The sequence below is a fragment of the Nyctibius grandis genome, chromosome 4 (assembly GCF_013368605.1).
Source record: "Nyctibius grandis isolate bNycGra1 chromosome 4, bNycGra1.pri, whole genome shotgun sequence".
Taxonomy (NCBI): domain Eukaryota; kingdom Metazoa; phylum Chordata; class Aves; order Nyctibiiformes; family Nyctibiidae; genus Nyctibius; species Nyctibius grandis.
This window is the reverse complement of record NC_090661.1, coordinates 26,154,655-26,178,139: the sequence shown is the minus strand read 5'-3', so window position 1 is coordinate 26,178,139 and position 23,485 is coordinate 26,154,655. Positions and strand designations below refer to the sequence as shown.

Here is a 23,485-nt window from a genome sequence, read left to right as displayed (position 1 = left end):
CCCTTTTATCAAAGGGGAGGATCACACGCAGCTCCCAGGATGGGCCCTGCTCTGGGCACCCTCACATTGCTTTTTTTGCAGCACTCAGTCCCCACACCACATCCCTCCTCTTCTGTTTCCACACTCCACCCGGACTCTTCTGAAGATACATCTATGTCTTACATTGAAGCACCCACCTTGCTGCTGGATCCTGGGACCCCACCACTTCATGAAAGACTGAAGTGTCTATAGGGAAAAAACCCTCTCCTTTTCTGGGTCAGGTTTGATTTACCAGAGGTACTTTTCTGTATCCACACAGCTTTTCTCAGAAAAGGAAAATAGAATATTCTTTCACAGAGCTATAGGACCAGCAAAGATTTTAGCTATACTCAATCTGACCAAACACAAAACATTTCTTCCCAAATAATGGTTGCTTTTTGAATATATTTTGAATATTCATGATATACTATTTATTACAATCACCTGAAACGTGGAAATATATTTAACAGCAGCAGAATCAAGAATGACCAGAACTCTGTATTACCTGTTAACAACACTGGTCTCCTCTCTACCCTGCTCATACCCTTGGCATTTAAAAATACACAATAAAAAGAAAATACAGTTAGTAAAAGTAACACTTGTAAAATTACGTTTTAAAATCAGTGTTGTAAAGTAGCAGCTACAAAATGAGGTGAAACACTAAGCAACGAGTTGCCTAGACATTTTTATAGGAATTGGAATGAATGTCCAGTAAATGTTCAAGGAAATCTGAGTTGATTGAAGCTTCTGGCTACTCTATATTTTAACTGGATGGCTGGTGCTGCTTCAGTGTCTTGCCAGGAGGCTGACAAGGATATTAAAATAGAGAGCAGGAGGGGATCAGACAAGAACAGTGAACAGTTTATAGGAGAATAGTTCATCTTTTCTTCATTATTAGTCAACCTAGAGAAGATGTTCTCTCGTTATGCTGGATCTCCAGTTAATTTTACCCAGGGCTATGCAAAACAGAAACCTATATTGGCAATATAGGTGGCATAAAAAGATGGATCTTATCTGAAGGAATTTGCTTTCACCAGCTTTTTTTTTCTTTTTCCTCAGCACAAACAGAAATGATAGAAAAAAGTTCGAATTGCAAATTTCTTGTAAGACAGCTTAGCCAGAAGCTGAAAACATGAGCTCTGACATGTAATTTGTAACTTCTTGAAATCTCTTTGTCTTTTTGTAGTTCTGCTGCCCAACTCACCTTTACAGCTCTTCTTTTTTATTTAGCTAAGAAGAGAGTGGCTTCCAGTACAAACTGTGTGCAAGTGGGATTTTGCCCAGTCAAATCTTATGCTTATCGAGGGCTGTTGATATATGAACTACTGATATATGAACAGCTGCTTAGTTTCTGACACTCTACAAAATAGAACTCTAACCTTCTGCAAATGCAACCATCTGGACAGCATTTCTAGTGGTGGTGAGTTTAGGGGGACTACTCATCTATTTCCTATCATTCTGCATGATGGAATATCATGGACTTCCTGAGAGTTTGTTGCATCTTCCAAATGAAGCCTGAACCTGTCAGCTGACAATTTCTTTCAGTTTGGGGAGACAGAATTATTGCTTCATTTTGTTTCAAGACTTGAAAACAGGCATTTTGTCAAATTTCTGTGAATCCATTTTGTCGAATTTCTGGAACTTTTAATCAAAACATGAGAGAAAGTTTTAACTAGCTAGAGGTGTGGTCGATGGGGCATTAACCCTGGACACAGAAGATTCAGGCTGACATTCCTGGTCTTCCCAGTTCTCACCAGGGAACACAAGCAGCCTAATTGCTAGGCTATTGACCTAAAAATTTCACCAGGCCAAACCAAGGTGGTTCTTGGAGAAGGAATCTTGTAGTGATAGAAATCTATATCTTTTTTATTTGTTTCTTTACTTAAAACTATAGCAGGATTTATATTTTTGGACCACAACAGAAGAGAATCTCCCTAAAATTTCAAAATCTGACATCTGCTTCATGAGATAGATGAAACAGAACACACCTTTTCTGTGCAACCCTAACTTAAAGATGATGCAATTTTTTATACAGATTAAAGTTCCTAGTCTTTTGAGTCTGGCAAGCGATGTTTTTCAGTGAAAGGCATCAGTGTTTTGCTTATGACCCTACTCAAAAGGCCACTTGCAATTCCGTTCTGTACAGGTTAGGAAGAGTTTTGGGAACTTAGGATGAGAGACAGTACTGGAGTGAACAGTATATAAAACAACTAACTAGCTAGATCTTAGCATCTTCCACAGAGCACTGGAACTGGACATTGAGATACTCTCTAACTGCAATGCACTGACACATCCATGTTTTTAAGAGGCAGAACCAAAAGCAGCTGCAGGCCTACTGATATACCAGAAACAGCAGAAAACTTCTACAGGGAGCATGGATCCTAACTACCCACTCAGAAATTCCCACCAGGGTAACAGTACAATTTTTTGCCCTGCCAGATCTACCTGTCTGCCTCTGGCAAAGCCCCACTGCGTTGCTGTCCCTCTGCAATGGGGTAAGTCCTGGGGCACTGCACTCAGGCTCTCCTCCCACTGACCAGCCTCAGCTCCCTTTGTAGGGAAAGTACAAATGACAGGGAGCAGCCCAGGCTGGCATTGCTTAAGAACCAAAAGTAACCACAGAAGTCATCCGTGTCCAGAAGCCACAAAAAAGTATTTATTTTCTTTCTCTCTCTAAAATAAAATAAACCCCCATTATAATCATCCTAACCATAACAGATACTTCAGCTTACAAACACTCTCAAAGCTGCAGTAGGCAACAAATCAGACACGTCACTTCCAGCGACTCATCGCCAGAGCTGGTTGCTACATGGCCATCATATATAAAGAGCCTTCTTTATATATCCCTCTACAGAGGGATTTGGACAGGTTAGATAGATGGGCCGAGACCAACGGCATGAGGTTCAACAAGAACAAGTGCCGGGTCTTACACTTCGGCCACAACAACCCCATGCAGCGCTACAGGCTGGGGGAAGAGTGGTTAGAAAGCGGCCCGGCGGAAAGAGACCTGGGGGTGCTGATCGACAGCCAGCTAAACATGAGCCAGCAGTGTGCCCACGTGGCCAAGAAGGCCAATGGCATCCTGGCCTCTATTAGGAATAGTGTAGCCAGCCGGTCTAGGGAAGTGATCGTCCCTCTGTACTCGGCACTGGTGAGGCCGCACCTTGAATACTGTGTCCAGTTCTGGGCCCCGCACTTCAAGAAAGATGTTGAGGTGTTGGAGCGAGTCCAGAGGAGGGCGACCAAGCTGGTGAAGGGTCTGGAGGGTCTGACCTACGAGGAACGGCTGAGGGAGCTCAGGTTGTTTAGCCTGGAGAAGAGGAGGCTCAGAGGTGACCTTAGTGCAGTCTACAACTACCTGAAGGGAGGTTGTAGTGAAGTGGGAGTCAGCCTCTTCTCCCGGGCAACTAGCGATAGGACAAGAGGACACAGCCTCAAGCTTCGCCAAGGGAGGTTCAGGTTGGACATCAGGAAGAATTTCTTTTCAGAAAGGGTTATTAGACATTGGAATGGGCTGCCCAGGGAGGTGGTAGAGTCACCATCTCTGGATGTATTTAAGAAAAGACTGGACATGGCACTTAGTGCCATGGTCTAGTTGACAGGGTGGTGTAGGGGCAACGGTTGGACTTGATGATCCCTGAGGTCTCTTCCAACGTGATTGATTCTGTGATTCTGTGATTCTTCCTGGTGATCCTCAGAGCCAAGATTCCTTTTGTTGGCTCTTCTTTAAACAAACACTCCTGTAAATTACAGTTGAATCTGAAGTTAGCATTCAATCCTAATTATTTTCCTCTAATTAGTGATTTGAGGGTGGGTTTGGTTCTGATAGGCTGATACACTGTCGTCTTACTCATTTAAGAAATTTAATTCAGCTAACCCAACTCCAGATGTATGTATATGACATCTCCACTACATTAACTCACCATCATTACATAAATCACTCTGAAGCCAACCAAGACCTCCTGTTTTCCAGGCAAACTGTCTCAAAGGAACAACAACAAAAAAAAAACAATAACAGGCAAAAGAAGCTTCTGCAATGTCATGAAAGACCAGCAAAATGCACTGAGGCCATGCCCAAACACAGCTGTAACATCCCATTCCTTCCACATCACTCAGAAGGATAAGAGAGCATTTTCAATAAAGCCACAGAAAATGAAGACTTACACATCTTTGATGTCCCACAGCTGGAGGGAAAGACAGCAGTTACAAGTCCACTAATCTTGCACCATTTCCCTTTCATTAGTTTGAGTTTTGAATTTTGGATGGCGCTGAATCTAGAAAGAGGCATTAATTGTTTTACCTTACAAAAATAATTATGCCTCTTTTGGCACTGCCTTTTGGCCTGTTTCTTATTTTTGGTTTCCCAAAGGATTTGATGCTCAGCACACCGCTGAACTCTTTAGTGAATACTGTACCTGTGGATTCACTAAATAAAAATCTGAGACTAGACTTTAAGCTTTTTATAGACTTTGGATCTACCTGTTGTATGTGCTGTGGAAAAAAAAAAAACCTCCCAACATTTCTTTGAAACAAAACTTGAAATCAGGTTAATTTCTTTTAATCCAGTGTTTCAATACTGCACGTGTTCAATTCAATTCCTATCACACCACTTATTACCATAAGTTGGCTAGAAGAGGAGGTGTTGTGGCACAGCTAACTCTGGTTTTGAACTCTTTCAGACAGTTTTTTCCATCATAATTTGTTGCAGTTCCATAACTATTTGTCCTCCTGTATGTTGTGAGCTATGGGCTTTCTTCCCAGTAAAGAGGTAGTTGAGTAGTGATGATTCCTTACTCTTTCAATAAAGCTGATGTTCAGCCCAGCCTTGTCATTCATACAGATCTGTCTACAGAGGTAAGAATCTCAATATCCATTCTGGTCAGTGTCTTTTAAAGCTCCTTCATGCTAATATGGTTCCCAACAATGTTACTCCACTCTTCATTTCAGTAGGAACCAGAGTGCACACTCACTCCTCACGTCCACTCTTTCACTCCAGAAATTATGCAGCCATTTTGCCTACAGTCTGTATCGGGGTGGGGGGAGGGAGAGGGGGGAGGATCAGGGAAGAGAAAGGGATGTGTTTTTACTTTTAAAGAGGAAAATTTATATGGTGTACAGTGCTTAATTCAACAGATCAGAGGGATATTAATACTAAAATCTGATTAAGATACAGCATTTTATTGATACCCTTAGTTAGCGTGTACTTGGTTTACCTAAACAAATGAGCTGGTAAAACACCTAACAAATTTATTTATGAAGACAGAAAGAAGAGAGGAATAAACAATTTATATGACAAAAACCCTGTACCAGTCTATAGCAATTTTATGTCTAGCTTCGCCTTCAATAGGAGAGAGAAGGGCTTGTCCTTTCTGCTTACAGCTGATACTAAGCTTCTGTGAATAGTGTTATTTGCTGACAATCAGTGGCTTTGTGTGCATATTTTCATACATATATATGTATGTATATATGTATATTTATACACACACACAGAGCAGATTCTAATCTTCAGCCTAGCCTTTCAACAGTCGCCTCAAAAGGAGTCTCGGTGAGATGCATGTTTCATCCTCTGCCATTCTTCATACATGTCTAAATAAAAATACAAAGTGTGAACTACCACATCAGAACAATACGCTTGTGTCATCAATCGCTTTGCGCTCATTTTGCAGAGATGTAAATACCTTCATAAATAATATTTTCTAAAGACCTAGGAAAAATTGCTCCAAGTTTCTTGACTTCCTACTATCTGTCTTGAAACCCTCCAGGTTTTCAGTCTTCCAACAGTTTTGTTTCTAATATTAGCTCAAAGTTAGGTGCTGTCCTCCTTCAGCAATGAACATGAGCCAATCTTCATGGAAGACAAACTTTGTCCATTGTTGAGCTCCATGTCACGGAGATTATGATAATGTGTTTTTAGAAGCTCAACATGGAAACTCTTTAAGACCAAACCCAGTGCCTAGTATGGTCAGTAGAACCGTCGTTGACTTCAATGTGGCCTTGCTCAGGTGTTCATTTCCCCCCGCTGCATTATACTCATTTGTTTTCTCATCTTATACTAAGTTGAACGTACATCTTCTTAGATCAGATAGTATTTCTGTCATGCAAATTTACAGTGCTTTGAACAAGAGGACCCTGATCCATTATTAGAGATCTTGCATGCTATCTCAATCTAAAGGTTGATCACCATGGCTTTACTAATGCTCACTGACGCAGTTTCCAAGTGCTGTTTGAAGCAGCACAGTGCTCTACACACATGTACAGCAAAAAACGTTGCATTACAATATGAATTACCCCAAATGTAAAGTAACTGAGCTTAAAAATTATTTTTGGGTCATCCTAGTTAGTAAAGTTCATAGACATTTACACGTGCTATACAACAGGGTGTTCTGCAAATGATGAGCTTTCGTGTGCTCAGCCAAGGAGAGAGGAGAAAGTTCTTGCAGTGCAGTTAGCATAGTCCTGTCTGAACACAGGAATAATCCACGACTTGGCCAATCGCTGTCACCAAGCAGTGGTGTGTATGAAGTGCAAAGAGCATTTTTATGTTTAAGAGGAAATACTTTATTTTAAATATTCAACAGTCACTGTCTTCTTCATATTTTTCTCCCAGGGTCTCAGCCAGAGGGAAGGCAGATCACAGGCTCTGATGCTGTGTTGCCAGGAAGGCTACTTGTCAGCAGTTGTAGTGTGAGCAACAGCAGGAGGCTTAGAACAAGCATGTGAAATAAAATGCTTATTCAGGAGACAGCACAATGGCTGGTTTTCTAAGTGGCTTGAAGCGCTTCACCCTGTGGGAGCTCTCAGATCTCTGCACTGAGCAGATGGGTTGCACTTTTCTCCTATCAATAATAATGATTAATAATAATAGTGATAGCAAAGTAAAAGGAAACCCTGAGCTTACAAGCTGCATCAGGTGGACTTAATGCTCCTGTCTCCAAGTGCACAGGGCTTAATTTCCCTGCCTCTCCCCCTGCAGCACCCTGCTTTCACAGGGCTGGCTGGGGGGCTGAGATGCAGGGCTGCCCTGTATCCAGGCAACGGGCATCTCTGAGGCTCTGCAAACCTCTGCAATGCACAGGAGGACCAGCTGGGGCAGGCACCCCCCCAGGCATCACAGAGTGCGGGAGAGAAGGAGCTTTTCTAATTTTTAAAAATAAAGGCAGAGACTAAAGCAAGATCTCCAACTTCCTCCTGACAATGAAAGCACATTCCCAGGTCTCCCTGGGGCTGCCTGCGTTCCCAGCACTGCTCACTGGGAAGGTGCCAGGGACAGTCCGCAAAACTTACTGTGACTTTTTCTTTTATTTCTCAGTGCTGTGCATGCACTCACCTAGATCTACCTCCTCCTACTGCAGGAACTTTCCAAATTTACTAGCCACCTAGAAGTAGCAGTGTTTTGGCCAGGTAAAACCTACCGATGTCACGATTAATGGACATGCACACACATCACCAGGCTTCAAAGATGGTCTGTGGGAGAAAAGGTCAGCTGAGAACAAACAATCCATCAAACCTTACATTCACAAGGGGAAAAAGTTCTTCATCGGTAAGGGGATAAACTTCTAGTGCCAGGGAGGTGAGTGGGAGTATTACCACTAACTTCAGTGACATCCAGATTTCATTCACGGTGCTTTGGGCAGGTTGACTCATGACATCCTGTTCCACTTTTCTCCCCGGTACAGCTGATTTTGACAGAGATTGGGATGGTCTTACTTTGGTGGAGGTTCAGTATTTGAGGAAAGACCAAAGAACACCATGAACTAAGAAAGTTATGGACAAGAGCTAGAAACCACACAAACCTGGTCCCTGAGCATCTTCAATTCACAGATGATCTACAGGCCACTGGCATTCAAAACACAAATTGCAGAGGATGAAGTTATTTGACAGAGAACTGGAAGTACACTCATAGAGCTTATGTAGCATTCAGATGCCTCCCAAACAATTGTTGGAGCTGCCATATGGACATTATATAATTGCAGATATACAGGAAAGAATGATCATGAATAGAAGAAAGAAACGTATGACAAATTGCTGCATTAAGATGATCTGATTCAAACCAGACTTAATTCAAAGAAACCCTGTGTCTAGTACGAAAAAGAGGTCACAACGGCCCTTTCCCACCTTACTTGATGCTGTGTCAGCATTTGAGGATCTTAGCCATAAACATAGTTCATGATAAAACACTGTACAGCAAACACAACAGATAGTCTAACCTTCCTCATCATCACAGTACTGATACAGTATTCAGTCAGGATTTTTGCTTTCATTCACCATGACTAGAAACATTCAACAAACATTCCCTAGGGGTGCACAAAATGCTAAAATCAGGAGCACTCTTCGGAGCTTGGGAATTCTCATGGCTCCTGCTGCAATCTCAGCTCCCTGCCCATGCCTTTCCTCCTCTCTTAACAATTTATAGAGCCTCACTGCCTTGGCAAATAGCTTCTTTTCCTTCTACTAGCGACAGCTGTTATTGTAGGAGACAGCACAGCATAAGGTTACTCATTAAGAGAGGTAAAGAACTACCTCCCTGGAATACAGCATCACCTCCAGTTGAACTCTGGGGAAAAATAAGTACAGTCCTTCTTCGCTCCTTTGTGAGCAATAACATGGAACAACAGAAGGAACTGGCCAAAGTGCACATTATACAGGTGTCCTCAAGGTGATTAATTTCATAGCATGCAATTGCCACTGCTGCTGTGAAGGGCAGCTCTAGTGCCAGAAGGCCAGATCCTTTGCAATGCAGGGTGTGTCCTCCCCAGCCAACTACACCAATTTTACAACAATTCACTTAAGTCAGAAGTGTGAGCTGAGCCCTGGGCACCAGGTGCTTCTGGAGTTCAGTCCCAGTTCACCCACTGATTCACTCAGAGGGAAGGCAAAGTTCTCACTATCATCTTTCACATCAAACCAGCTTTCTCCCCAAAATTCTTATATAAAGACTATCTTGAATCACATAAATCTTCTTTACAGCTTTTCTCTCCCCAACATGCCCTTTTTGCAAAAAGCCCTTTGCCACATTGCCTCAGCAAAAGCAAGAGGACAACAAGCAGTTAACTGTGGAAGAGCTGAGTTGCACCAAAGAATGTGGATGCAGAGGAAAGAGGGAAGACGGAAGAAAGATGGGAAAAGGGGCATGTCAGCGATATGGCACCCCTGCAAAGCTGAAGCACGGAGGTCCTTTCTGAGATAAGGAGTGCTCCAGATCAGAGGTGACAGGAAAGATCCAAGGGGACAACTGAATCTTGATCTAGGAGACCATTAAGACATTCAGACCACACTTCAGCAAAGCCCTACCACCACTGGCTTCTTCAGGACCTACAACTTGAAACACCCATTTAAGTGCTTTAGAGAAAACAGACCAGATGGCTTTGCCCATTGCAAGACCAAACTCTTCTGCCTGGTGCTAGTCTGTGCAAATCCATCCCTCATTCAGAAATTAAAAACAAAATGAGCAGCACTGAAAGACACGACAGAGCAGCTCCAATGGAGAAGAAACCCAGAGCAACACTGATTGATTATTCCCAGAATGCCTTTCCCAGAAGCATTAATGAAGTACGTGCCTGGGACAGCAGCCCTGAGCAGCGCATGGAAACATTTGAAAAGCTTGCTGAGCCCTCCCCTGCACCCACAGACCTCCCTGCCTGACGAGCGTATTTAAAACAGTTCTGCTAAGCACCATAGGCTGGGTCCCTACTAAAAACAACATTCCCTTCTCGCATCTCCTCCCCTTTAAATCAAGCTTAAACCCCAAATCCGGGGGCACCTCCAGTGTGTGTATAATGGTATCTGTCCAACTTTCCGCAGTAATAGCATCACTTGGGGTGGGGAGGAGAGAGCTGCTCATTGGGGAAGGCATCTTATGAGGGATACAGTCAAGAGAGGCAAAATATAAACAATGCCCTTTGGAGTTTTCAAACAGAGCCTGCTGCTGGTGCTGAGGGCAGTCATTTTAATCCTCAGCTGCAAGTCACTGGGACACAATAAAAGAGAATTAGTAAAGAAAACATTTATTGATAATATGGGCACTCATGGTTTATTCCTTGACTTGCAGCTGAGAGTATTCAGTAACTCAGAGGTGGACGGGAAAATAGGAACAAGAAAAGCTACAGCAAACAGGCTACCTGCAACTACAAGTGACAAAAGCTACTCATCAGCAGAAGCAGGAGTAACGTCCTAATGGTCATTCTCCTGCCAGACAAACCCCAAACTCTTCCAGCAATAGAGCACAAACAAATTTTATATTAGCAAAAACCAAGAAAAATTACTCTGCATCAATATCATCAGAAAGAACATCGCACGATGTGCAGCAGGTTTTGTTGTTTGGGTGACAAAACCAAAAAAAGAAAAACCACAGGGGAAAAATTCCTTCAGTTTGAACTGGAAGATTTTTCTTCTGAAACAAAACAATGCAAAGGTATTTCTTCACATCAGCTCCCCAAAGTTTTGTTCCATTTAAGATGAAACTTTATTTTTTCATATTTCCTAACTTAAAAAACAAAACACAACACCTCCCCCAAAACCACCACACCAACCAAACCAAAATCTCTTTGTATAAAAAGTTTGGATCAAATTTTAATAGGAAAATGTTTTTTTCATTTTTAAATGTTGAAAGGATCAGCTCTGGCATACGTTGCCAAAATATGTTGCATTAAAAAATCTGGAAGTAAGTATTCTAATGTTTACAAATATATATGTAACCCTTTTGTTGACTGAAACTACTTGCTTAATTTCAGCTTGATTTCATGAAGATTTATAGTTTCTGTGAAGATTTTGGAAAAAAGGTTTGTGTCATTTCTATTTCATAAAAAATGATCTAGTACAGAGATGTGATTCACAAACTTGATACACTCAGCTGATTTTCTATTCACAGGAGAAGAAACATCAGATCGCTACACTTTTCATCAATTACTATCATTCTTGATCTATACAAAAAATACATAGCAGAAGACCAAGATCTCAAGCAGCTAAGGCAGCGCTTTTAGCTTTGTATACCTAATACTCAGGACTACTGAGTATCCCTAGGGATTTATATCACTAGTCCTAAACATCTGGAGTCAGGTTTACACTTATATCTAGCTACTTTGAAGTTTTCCAAATGAGTCATTTGGAACTACATTTAAAAAAAAAAAAAACAAACCAAAACCCAAAAAACCATTTCATTAGTTCTTTTCAAAAGCCACCATCACTTATCCCCTTTTCCTGGGATGAAGACTCATTGAATATACTCAACTTTATCCACCGTGTGGTCACACTAAGTCACCAGGAGAATAGGAGCTTTGCTGTACTGATCTCCAGGTATTTTAAATGACCGTAAATTGTATTCATGTAAGTGGTCCAAACGTACGGTCTTTATTTTGAACACTGGCTTTTGGCAGAAGGAGACGGAACAGCAGAATGCCAACTCCTGGTTCCAATCAGTTCACTGAGAGTTTGGCCTTCAGTGCTGCTACCAGATAACATACAAAATTGGGAGATGGAAAGGGAAATGGAAAAGCAAAGGCAGTTCTGGCAAGTGATTCCAGTTTCCAGTAACGTGATCCATACACTAAGCCAACTCAACTAACAGGTCAATAACTTGCAATAAACTTATAGCTCCATTCTGAGAGCTGAACACTTAAGCATGGGGAAAAAAAGGACAAACTGATTCCTTTCTTCTTCTTGACTGAATACTTGTGGGAGAAATAAATTAAAATTGAGGATATTATTTTTAGACTCCTTGAAATGTACTGTTGGATATACTTTGCAGCCACAAAGGTTATAAATGGTCCGGGTCAGTCTGAGGAGCCAGTGACAAATTCTGCCTCAACATACACGTCATCTGTATTGCACTGGGTGTCCGTCTGTCTCTCTCTAGCATTAGCAAGGGCTACCCAGACAGTAAGCAGGAATGCCCAAGCCTTGCCGCAGAACATGGGGAAACCAGTGGGTCAGGTAGTCATAAACTCTAATACCCTGTCATCAACAGTCGCCAGGGAAATGTGCCAGAAACAGTTCAAGATGGCAATTACAGAACAGCCAGTTCCCAGAAAAAGCTTCCCTCTACTCTCTTGGGCCCAGGGGCTGGCTCGTGCCATGCAGCAGGGAAGGACTGAGCCTGTTAAACCTCCTATATACTTCAAAATTTCAAGCCAGTGCTACAGTCCATCTGAAAATTAGCACCTGGTGAGTGTTGGGGGATTTGAAAATAAACCTTCCCCAAATGAGGAAAAAAGGAAGTTTCTGTTGCTTAAACATACTTTGGAATTTATTTAATTTTGCACATGCTGCTGGTGGGGTTGGTCCACTCATACATGTGCTGTGCTCCACATTTTCAGAAAAGTAACAGCTGCAGACAATCCCCTGTTCATCTCAAGACCTCACTACACTGGGCACTGAAGCTAAAAAACAGGCAAAGCACTGCTATTATATCCCCTCATGTAATCCAGCCACAAAATGCCAGCATGTCATCTGTACCTCACAGCTCCTGCCATACGTTACCGAGAACAGCCCTGAACATCCAGCACAAACATGTCCAAGGCTGTTCAGTTCCTAGTTTCTTATCTGCGAGTACTGTCAACAAATGTAACATCTACCAGGGATGCAGCTCACGTCCATTAGAAGCTAACCAGAGAATAAGTCATTTTACAAAGGACAAATCAGCCATTAGATTATCATTATCTTTACTGTGCACAAGCCCAGCCAGCAGCTGACCTACGTGTAGGCTCCTCTCACAAAAGGGCTCTCAAGATTTTGCACTAAATAGACACAGCAACGCAAGCAAGAAAGCTTTAAAACAGGTTGGGGCATTCAAGAGTAATAATAACCTTTTTCATAGTCTGCAAGTTTAAAAATCAACTGGTTTTCTTTTTTTTTGTTAATGTAAGATGTATAGACATTTTTTGATGGGCAGTTTTTCATGTGAGGAGAGGGAATGTCTGGATTACTTCTTTTGTTTTTTTCTTCCCTTCCCCATTCCTGCTTTGTCATAGAAAGGAGGAGCAACAGGAGAAAAAAGAAGACAAACCCTCCAGAACGAAGACTTTTTCATCTTCAAGTTTCCCTGAAAGGAATGCAGAGTTTCACGAAGCCAGTTTCTACACAAAATAAAATACTTCTATTGCCATTTTCTACAAGAGAAAACTTACCAGCTGTGTTACCATCCTTATACAGATGGGGAAGAAAGGCAGACAGGAATCCAGCTATTTCCCACTGTCAGAATGCAGTTTAGGCACAGAGCTAGTAACTGAATGCAAAACTCCTCAAACCCACTTCACTACTTAGAGGGTAATACTATCCTTATTACTGATTTTAATAGTTATCACCTTTCACTGATCCCAGCTCTTACACATAAGCCCAAAAAAAAAAGATTCAAATACACGCACATATACCCCTCTTACGTATCTGCTTCCTGAGAAATCTCTAAAGAAAGAGAATAATTCTAGCAGCTCTTAAACTAAGTCCCCAGCTTCACTCAGTATTTTTCAAAATTCACAAATCAAAATCAAATGTACTTCTGTAGGTCTCAAAACAAGCGATGCAAAGCCTTCACTGCTGTTCTAAGTGACACCATGTCAGCCGCTCCACCCCAGGACTCAGCACGGCAATTACAGCCAGCTTTGCTTTCCTGCCCTGTCACACTGGGTAAACCCCATTTTCCCTTGACAAAGCACTTTTCCCATGATGTAGTCAGGCAAAAAAAGCTTTAAATTACCACTAGCATTAGAACTAAGTGATAGGAACTGAGAGAGATATATTTCTAATGACAATTTATTTCCTCCTCCTTCATTATCATTTACATGTCACACAAGCTCCCAGCTCCATAGGCACACACACACAGAGCTAAAACCAGTCCCCACATGCACCACGGTTAACATCAGAAGCACTGACTCCAAGTCTCTGGGGCAGTACCCCTCAGAAGGTCAATCCACCTCTGGCAGAGTCAGCTGCAGCGATGTTTGAGCCCTCCAGCTATTTGTGTCACCTCTAGACCCGTAAGAGACAGAAGCAGCAAACATGTACCACATCGTCAGCAGCCAATTACAGCCTGATGAATTAGCTTACAACACCTTCAGCAGCCAAAATTAAGAGCTGCAAGCTCCTGCTTACCCCAGCCCAGGTCCCAAGTGGGGCTCCTCACCTCCAGGAGCCCACAGGTTGGCTGCTGGCCACTGCTGGGGACACTTGGAGCAAGACTGAAACGGCACTGGCAACGTGCTCTCTGCCTGCCCTCTGGATCCATCGCCGACCTGACACTCACCCTTTACGCTCTTATAGATGTGCATACAACAAACATATCATCGCTGGTCATGACAGCTATTAGGACAGTTATAAATGTGAGCAGACTGCAACCAAAAGACGAGGCCTGGGAGTTTGCAGAGAGCTTGAAACAATAGCTGTCAGGTGAGGAGCGTCCCATTTATCTGCACGATGTTAACTCAAATGTCCATCAACAGCCATGTACCTGTCAAAAGTCGTTAGCCACTTCAGTGGTAATTTGAGAACTGAGCACATGGGGCATCGCATCATTCCACACCAGTCACTGTGAGTGATACCTCCTTTTGATACCACAGTGGACAGCACTTGGGAGGCACCAAATTATCTTTTGTGAAGAAAAAACTACGTGAGGACATTCCCCTGCCGTACTGGTGCAAACTCAAGCATCTTAGTAAAGCCCAGGAGACTTCCACTATTTTATCTCTAGTATAAGCACAATTTACCATACAGGAAGATTCTCTTGGAGACCCATTTTGCAGAGATATGACAGTAGCACAGCTTCTCCAAACATTTTAACTTACAGTCTGAAGAAAAATTAAAGAAAATTAGAACTTCCTCAGTATGTTATCTGCTTCCTTTGGTCAATGCAGCCTCCATTTCTCAGCTTTTATTAAAAACACTGGATCTTTAAAAAAGTCCTTACTCCATTTTCACAAAATTGCAGTTCCTTTAAAAGTTGTCCAATAGTTCAACATTGTAAAACAAAAAAAGTGTTAATTGCCAATGCATACACAGTTCTTAATAATAATAATATCAAACAATTAATTTTCTGCAAAAGAAAGTGTTTATAGAAAGTATTTTCCTTTTTTCCACTGCTGTAATCACACTTCAGCATAACATAGATTGAGTATCATGACATGATTGTAATAAATTAACCCCAAAATTTTTTGCTGCTATTTCTAAGATGGAGTGGGGTTTCATCTTCTTGTATACTTAAGAACTCTACAATGTTATCAGTTGCTGAACAGATTTTTATAGGGAGAATCAACAGGGCATCATGGGGAGTCAGAACTGATGACAACCATAAGGAGAACTGCTAAGGACCCTATCCTAATTACTCATGCAAGAGGATACCAGAGGAACAGTGCCCAACTCTTAGGCACACCTGCACAAGCATGCACTCACTCCTCTCCAAGAGCTGGTTGTGTTCCCAGCTCCCAGACCTATGCTTTTCCCACTCTAGACTCTGCCTCTGCTTTCTGGAGTCAGAGAATTCAGCCTTATTTATGCTCGTGTTGCTCCAGCTGCTCCTTTGCACAAGTCACTAAGTGTATTTGTTTGGAGTTCAGACTTGTTTCCAAAAAGCGGGCAGCTTCTGTTCATCAACAAGTGACGGTTGCACCAGGAAACAAAAACCAAACCTCAGGGGTGTTTTCAGTCCTTTTCCTGAGCCAGCACATTTTCTGACACCCCCCCCACTGTTGCCTGCGGAAGCACCTCAGCTTCTAAAATACTGCTGCATGCAGCCTTGCTTCCTTGAGGGCTCAAGTGTTTCAGCTGCCTTTGGGGATAATTGGACTATGGTAGTCCCCAGCAGTGGGCTTGGTCATCAGGCAGAGCAGAGGTAGCCGGTGGCCCACACTGGTGCATGTCACTCACTCAGCACATCAGCAGGAATGAACAAAGCACAAGCTGGGAGCAGGAGGTTCAGGTCGCTGCAGCCCCACAACCTCATCTAACACAGTGCCAGGAGGATTAGCGCCATTTCATAAACCACGTTTTCAGACAATGGGGAGGAACATAAGCCCCAGTTCAGTAGCACTGGTTTTGTCCCAGCTCTCAATCACAAATCATAAAGTTCTGGTGGAAAGAGATTTTCACCCCTTAAAATTTCAAGCACTGAAAAAGGGACAATCCGGTAGTGAACACCCTGGGAGCAAAAGGCAGGATCCCCTTGTAAGAGTCCAGGTGTGCTTGCATCAGGACTGGAAATATACACTGAATAAATGGTAGTTTGTGAATGAACAGGGACACAGAGGGGACACTCCCTGCCTCTGTCCCACCACCTGAGCATCCTCTTAAGCAAGAAAAATCAAAAGGTGAGGAGGATTATTACCGAGTTCAGGATGCAGGAAAACACACAGCAACATCTTCTGCTCCTGTCATAGTAGCTGAACCTCATTTGCTATTGCTGCATTGCCTCGTCACCTAAACCGGGATAAAAGAGCCACAGCAAAATCTTCTGCATGGACCATGACTGCATACACGCATACTGTAGCCTACCACTTTGCTTTTGCCCAGATCTTCCACAAAAGCAGAACAACTTTCAGCAAGAAAAAAAGATGCAAGTGTAAAAAATCAATTTTTAGAAAGAATGTAGCATGATGCCATTTTCCTTATATGGCAACTGGTATCCCATGTGGAGTCACAAACAATAGCCAGCCTGGCAGGAGGTGGAGTACGAAGATGACTTGGGGGAAAAAAAATACATATATATATTCCCTGCTGGCCCTCACCCTCCATTTCCTCTTGGATTTCTTTGTGACTGCACTGAAAGGGGTCAATAGCTCCCAGCTTGAGAAATGCAGCTTTTGAAAAGACTATCACCAGCATCTGTATTTAAAGTATGCCTTTTACTCCACAGCGCCTCCAGCTAATGCAGTGCTTTTAAAAACCAAGCAGCAAGATAAACTTTCAGGAAAAAGAAAAAGGGAAGAGTAGAGGAGAAACAGTACCTTTCTGCTTTGGTTTACTGACACTTTCACTGAAAAAAAAGCTTGACTGGCAAAGCAGAGACAGGGAACATAAGCTGCAGATGATCTGAAGCACTACAGATCATTACACCTTGCTTCAGTCACCACCTTCCCATCCTTTAAAGTATGCTACAAAACCACACGAAGCAGCCAAGCACCAAGCTGGAAAAGAATTTCAATTGATTAAAAACAATTAGCAAATTGGCACTGGATTCATTGAACACATCAAAGCTTTGCAACTCAATCTTCAGTGTTTAAGAAATTCTGATCTGAGAAACACAGTCAATCCAGTCAAATTGTAATAGGCTTAATTAACTTGTCTTGATAATGAAACACTGGACCAGTGGCTAAGTTTATATTTAGGCTTTCTATTTGAGGAAATACTCCAGAACAGCTATAGTACATTAGAGCCAGGGATTTATTGGCAGAGAGGAGGAATAGGATTGTAACCTTCTCCTTTAGTGCCACTGGACGTGGCCCATGTGGAAGGCTGGCACGTGCACAGTTTTTCAGGACCCCTAGCCCTGCTTCACATTGCAGCCTCATTCAAACATCCAAGAGCAATTATATTGCAGTCACTTTCTGTATTAGGATGTGTTTTTTAATTCACTTTTGAAGTGGATGAATCCAAGCGTCCACACAGTTTGTACAGATCAGCTGTTGCTGTAGTTACCAGGTGTAAACAGGTTGAAACTCCATCCATGTGCTTTAGAAACTGAGTAACAGTTCCCACTACTAAAACTTTTCCAAATTTAAGGAGCAAAACAGGAGAAGTGTCACAGAAGGAAGCTCTACTTTGTGTTGAGTGGTGACAGTCTAAATAAGACCAGTTATGATTTTCCAGCTCCAGATTATTTGACTTTATATTCATCTGGTTATTTGACTGAGCCTTTCAGTAAACATCAGCAGAATCCCACAATATTCATCTAAGACAGGCCTGAAATTCACAGATGGAAAGGTGTAGTGGTACCTCCAGCAGCACCACACACAGCAAAAAGCTCTTTCATATAGTTCCTACCAAATTGTCCAAGAGAGAAGTCAAAAATGAGGCCAGCAAATGCTCCAAAACCAGAGAAGTAAATTGCCTCTGAGAGTCCCTAGCATGAGCAGCATATGACTTTGTTTTTCACTTTAGTTTCCAATCATACCACCTTTCTCACAGGCATTCAAATACATTAGTCTGTGCCTTATCAGATCCTGAATTACTATTGTAGAAAAGCTCCTGCGAGTCTGAGAACTCTGTAGTTCAGAGACATTTATGGTGCTGTAATGAGTACTGACAGATAAGCCATGCTCATGCATACACGCTTGCAACTGATGTCTGGTTTAACACAATACAGCCCTAAGCCTTCATAATACAGCATAGGAAACAGAATCCTCCCATCGCCTACTACTAATTGCATCTGCAGTGGTCAGGGGTTGAAAGAGAAGTAAGCAGATTAGTTCTATTAGACTGTGCAATAGTATCCCAAGGGGACAAAGGAAAATCCCAGCATTTAAAACAGGACTGGTAGATGCTGCTGGGAACGATGTTACATACTAGTAGGGGATTAAGGGTTTGGACTAAAGGGCCTCATCTTTTCTAGATCTGGTTTCCATGAGTCATTGCAATTAGAACTGCAGGGCTTTTCTGTTTGTTTTTTTCACTTTTGGATGACCTGAAACATCTTGCCCAGTTGAAAACTAAATTATTTAATTAATTTCTTCCTTAACCCCTTCTCCCCAATGCACACTTCTTTATTCCTTTTCTTAAAAAGCTTTCTGTTTAAATTAAGGTAATTTTCAATATAAAGTTATTTTAGAATAAGAAGTCTAAGTATTGTTTTATGAATACCTCATCTGTAACATTTTTCCTTTTTCAGCACACTCCTCCCACACTCTTAGCCTGTATTTATCTCAACTATATGAGCAGTCTCAATCCTCTGAAAGTACATTTTTGCTGAAAAACATTCCCTGTGCTGTAAATACAATGTAAGGTTTCACCCCTACAGATATGGCATGCAGAGGTGACAAAGCTCCTCTTGAGCCAAATGAATGGAAAAAATCCTGTGCTCAGTCCACTGCAGCAAGGCTAGAGCCCAGCAGCAGCAGAGCCTGAGCATCAGGAGCGCTGTCTGCCTTACCTGCGTGCTGCTTTGAGTGGACAAGCTTCAGAGAAGTACTTGTTCTCCTCAAGAAGTCAAGTCGTACTAAACATGCGTCAGTCAGGGTCCTTGTTTCAGGTCCCTAGCACCGTGATCCAGGCTGGCCAACCTGTCAGAAACAGCAATGACAAATATGTAAGACAGATACCTCCATACTGGGCCTGAGGAGAAGACCGTGTCCTTGCCTTACTCACTTCTTCCCACTTAGGTAAAGATCAACCTTTTCTTGCACACCTGAAGAAGGTGAGGGGAAGCATCTGGCAGAGACCCTGAAGACCTTAGCAAGGCCTGGACTGAAGGCAAAATCTTCCTCCTTACTTTGCGGTCCATTTAGACTGGCCAGAAAAGGGCTTTGACCAGAAGGCAGGAGGAGGAACAGGACTATTTCCAGAAGAATAAAAGAGGAGCAACAGAGTTGCTCTGCATCTTCCCCTCCTGCTCCCCTGTGCAGCAGGGGAGAGTCACCAGGGAAAGAAGAGAGGACAGGAACACCGGGAAGAGATGCTGTGGGTCCCCCAAAGACACGTCCCAGAACAGAGGATGGAGTAGTGTGTGAAAAAACAAAGGTAGTTAAATGTTTAAGACATACACGTGTACACACACACCCCCATTCCTGTATTGTATGCAACAAATACACACACACACTTACATTCACTTACTGGATAGATGCTAGAGTACAACTGTATGCTGAACGGAGGGAGCCCGAAAAGACTGAGGATGAAAAAGAGGGCAAGGTGATGGAGCCGAGAGGCAGGTAAAGGTGGGATGAAGATACCAACAGAGCCAGGAGAAGAAGGGTTCAGTGGGACGTGCTTAGGTGGTGAAAGCAATAAGCAAGCAAAAGAAGGGAATTAGAGCCTGGAGAAAGGCAGGAAAGGCCAGTTGGAAAGGAGAAGGGATCATGCCAGATCTTGGCGATTTTCGCCTTGCAGGTCAGCCAGACCCGAGGCACAGAGGTAGAGCCAGCACTTAACAGAGCAATCGCCCCATAACGGCTTCTCTCTGGAGAACAGCACCAAGTCTGGATCTCATTCTCCCTGACAGTTCCAATTCAGATATGAAGCTGGCACCACGCAAATCCATTTCATAGCATTACTTCTCTCCTCCCCAGTCTACCTTGCTGCTTTTCTCTCTTGAAACCAAAACCCTCTGCCCTGCCCAGCTCCTCCAGCATCCCAAAGCCAATGCCAACTGTCCACATGCAGCATCAGGGAGCATCAGTGCCCCCCTTGCATCACAGCGCTTTATAACTGCTCCAGGGTCAAGATAAAAAGCTGGGCGAGAAGGTCCTTTCACAGCAACTCCATCCAGCAGTCCTGTTAGGCATCAAGACAGGGCTGCAGGCGGACATCTCAAGCTCCCCTTCTCTGTCATGCTCTCTGGACATGCATACTGAACAGAGCTAACATTTATTTGTCAGTCCAGTACATTACAATGCCACTAACAAGCCGCCTGGGAAGTGCTAATGTCACACCAGACCACATGAAAGGAAATTCCTGCCATGCATGCGGGTATCAGCCCTCTGTTAGCAGCCCCCTGCTCCCCTCCACAGAAGCGCTATTTCACACTTCCCCAGGACAAGGGAGAGGGCTCAGTGGGACAAGGGAGCACTGCAGACTGTGTCCAGCCTGTGACACCCTGCCCGCTCTGCACGCTCTGCACGCTCGTCACTCATCTTATGTGCACTAGAGGAGCACCATGGTCTAGTGAGCAGAGCAGGGGCTCACCAAACAGGTACTCAGGCAGATGTTCTCCTTCCACGTGTCTCTAGTGGACTCGCACACTTTCAGCTGAGCTTCATCCTCTTGTGGGTGTTTGTTTACAAGCCTCTTCCCTGCTCTGCATAACCTGGCATTTCAAATGCCACATACAGACCACATCATGGTTTCTTTAAAGGGGAAGAGCAAGTATTTTAGAGGTGCAAGTGCTTGCATGTAGAAAATGCATACGTCCATATACTTCTGCACAGGACAAAGCGTCTGCCACCCAACAGAAACCTACCCTATTGAATGCAGTCCTAGTCCTTTCAGACATGCAATATTGGATAGTAACTCCCAGCCTTTGGAGACAATGAGAAAAAAAAAAGGATTAATTTATTCACGTTTGTAAAGTACTCTGAAACCACAAGATGGAAAATGTCACAGGCAGGTGTACAGAGAGTCATAAAAAATTTGATTCAATGGCATTTTTAGTACCAATTTTCCCTTTCCACTATGGAAGAACAGTGCTGTCCGTGTAGGCAAAACCCATTAATTCCCTATTACTATTCCAGCTGATGTACCACTGTGATCAGAAGCAGAGAGATCTAATATATTTAGGGTCACTGATATTGTATTTTGTCTTCTGTGTGAATTTGCTCAGATGAGAGATTTCAATCATCTCTATTCAAGGATCATTAAGAAACAGAAGATATCTCAGGTTATCTAAATCCACCTCTCCAGTGGAGGATCATGCCTCTCCCCCCAACTTTGTTTATATCTAATACAAATGAGAGTGTCTCAAGCAGTGGGAATATTCACCTTTCTCTCAGACGACCTTGGAAAAGCATGACAGAGAGTTGCCTTCAAAACTTGTTGCCTGCATAAACAGTCTGATTTTTTTTTGTTTTAGTTAAAGTGATTCCTTTGTATCTGACTAGAGCAAAAGCAGCAGCATGTGCGAAACCTGAATAAGGACAATAAAAACCGGGGATCTTCCCTGTGGTTGATGCAGAGGGACAGAGAGGGACAGCAGCACAAAGAGATCCAACACTCCTTTAGCCCTGTAGGTGAATTTTCAAAGAGGAATAGAGCCAGTAGACTATGGGTCATCTGGGCTTAATACATTTTTCATATGAAAACAAAAATAAACAAAAGCTTAACGTGGAATTTCTCCTGGTTAGTTGCCCTGGTCTTACATTCTCTCTAATCACTGCTGGCTGCTATCGGAGACAAGACCCTGGATTAGACAAGATCTGACCCAGCCTAGCAGCTCACAGGTATCCCTTCCACAACACTGCACTAAGATATACCCTTGGGGCTTTAGACTCTGTGGCTCCCAAGTTTGGTTTGATTTAAAGGGTACAACAGACTCTGCTGGAATTAAGGGGGGTTTTTTTGTTTGGTTTTTTTTTTTTAAAATCCAGCCTTGATCACAGCTTCCTTCCCACTTCAATGTTTGTTCGCTTTGGGGCCCCAATGGTGATTTGTATTGCAAACAACTTTGTTTTCATCCCCATATACTTCTACAATCATACACATGCTTGTATAAAGCCACTTAATCAAGCACGCACTATATACTGACACAGAGACTGGGAGAAACACAAAGCGTTCCCATTTAACATTGTATACATCACAAGTAACACCAAAACAGATGAAGAACAAGCCAATTCCTCATTATATTTTACACTTACCACAACGCAAATCTTGGTGCATTAAATACGACTGAAAGGGAGCTGTGGAGTTTGCATTAGCTTGACAGATGCTGAGATGAGCTGCACCAGAAAGGAATATCTCAGCCTGAAACAGTGCATGTTAAAAAGGCATCTGCTTATTGTTTGATATGAGTATTTATTTATACAGACAGCTTGCTGACATGCTGAAAGGTTGGGGAGGGTGGCGTAGGTTGGCATTTTTAACTCTCAGCAGGCATTCAGCACGCAGTTTGTTATCCTTTGGTCATGTCACAAGCTTCCATTTTTGCTAAGTGGTAGCAAAAGGGGGGAGCGGGGAAGGGAAACAGGGTCCCCTCCGCTGCGCAGACGTGGCTCCACCCCAGGAGCTTGCCCTCAGCACACAAGGCAGCACTTCCAAGTTCAGCCTCCACAGGCATGCTGCCCCTGGGGCTCACCCTCCAGCTTCTGGGGCCTCTGTGCCTTTGATATAGACATGAGAAGAGTCCCTCAAAAGCAAGTCAAGCACAGCTTCTTGTGCATAAAAAGAGATCTTTAACAAGAAAGAAAATTAATTAAGTGGGTAAAATCCCACAGGTTGGAACAGCAGCTGAGGAATTATCTTTCTATCAGGTTGGTAATGAGGACTAAAAAACCTCACACAGACAGAAACAGCTTTATATGGGCTCATTGGCATTCCAGATCAGATGCAAAGCTTGGCATTCCCAGGAGCAGCAGATGCAGCTCCAGTTACAGACCAGACCCTGGGCAAACCACAGTTTGCCCTGCTGAAAACAGTATCACCACGATGCCTGAAGCTGAAAGGTACATACCTATCTAGCAGAATAACTTTTCCCACAGAAATTATGCCCAGGGAAACTAGATCACAACATCCAATGCCCCAGGTTGATCTGACACACCTCAGAAACCTGAGTTTAGAGAGAGAGATTTATTTGACATGCTAGGGGGAGCATGAACAGCCAGCACACGTTTAGGTGCACATCAAATGA

The 23,485-nt window shown here is 43.0% G+C and overlaps 1 protein-coding gene across 1 annotated transcript in view; it reads right to left on the bottom strand.

Annotated features, from left to right (window-relative positions):
* The window catches only part of TSPAN18 (tetraspanin 18), a 127,080-nt gene that overhangs the window by 43,383 nt on the left and 60,212 nt on the right, over positions 1 to 23,485 (bottom strand). Inside the window, exon 2 of the mRNA XM_068398095.1 lies at positions 19,085 to 19,214. The gene's annotated coding sequence lies outside the window, so the exon portion shown is untranslated. The remainder of the gene's footprint in view (positions 1 to 19,084; positions 19,215 to 23,485) is intronic.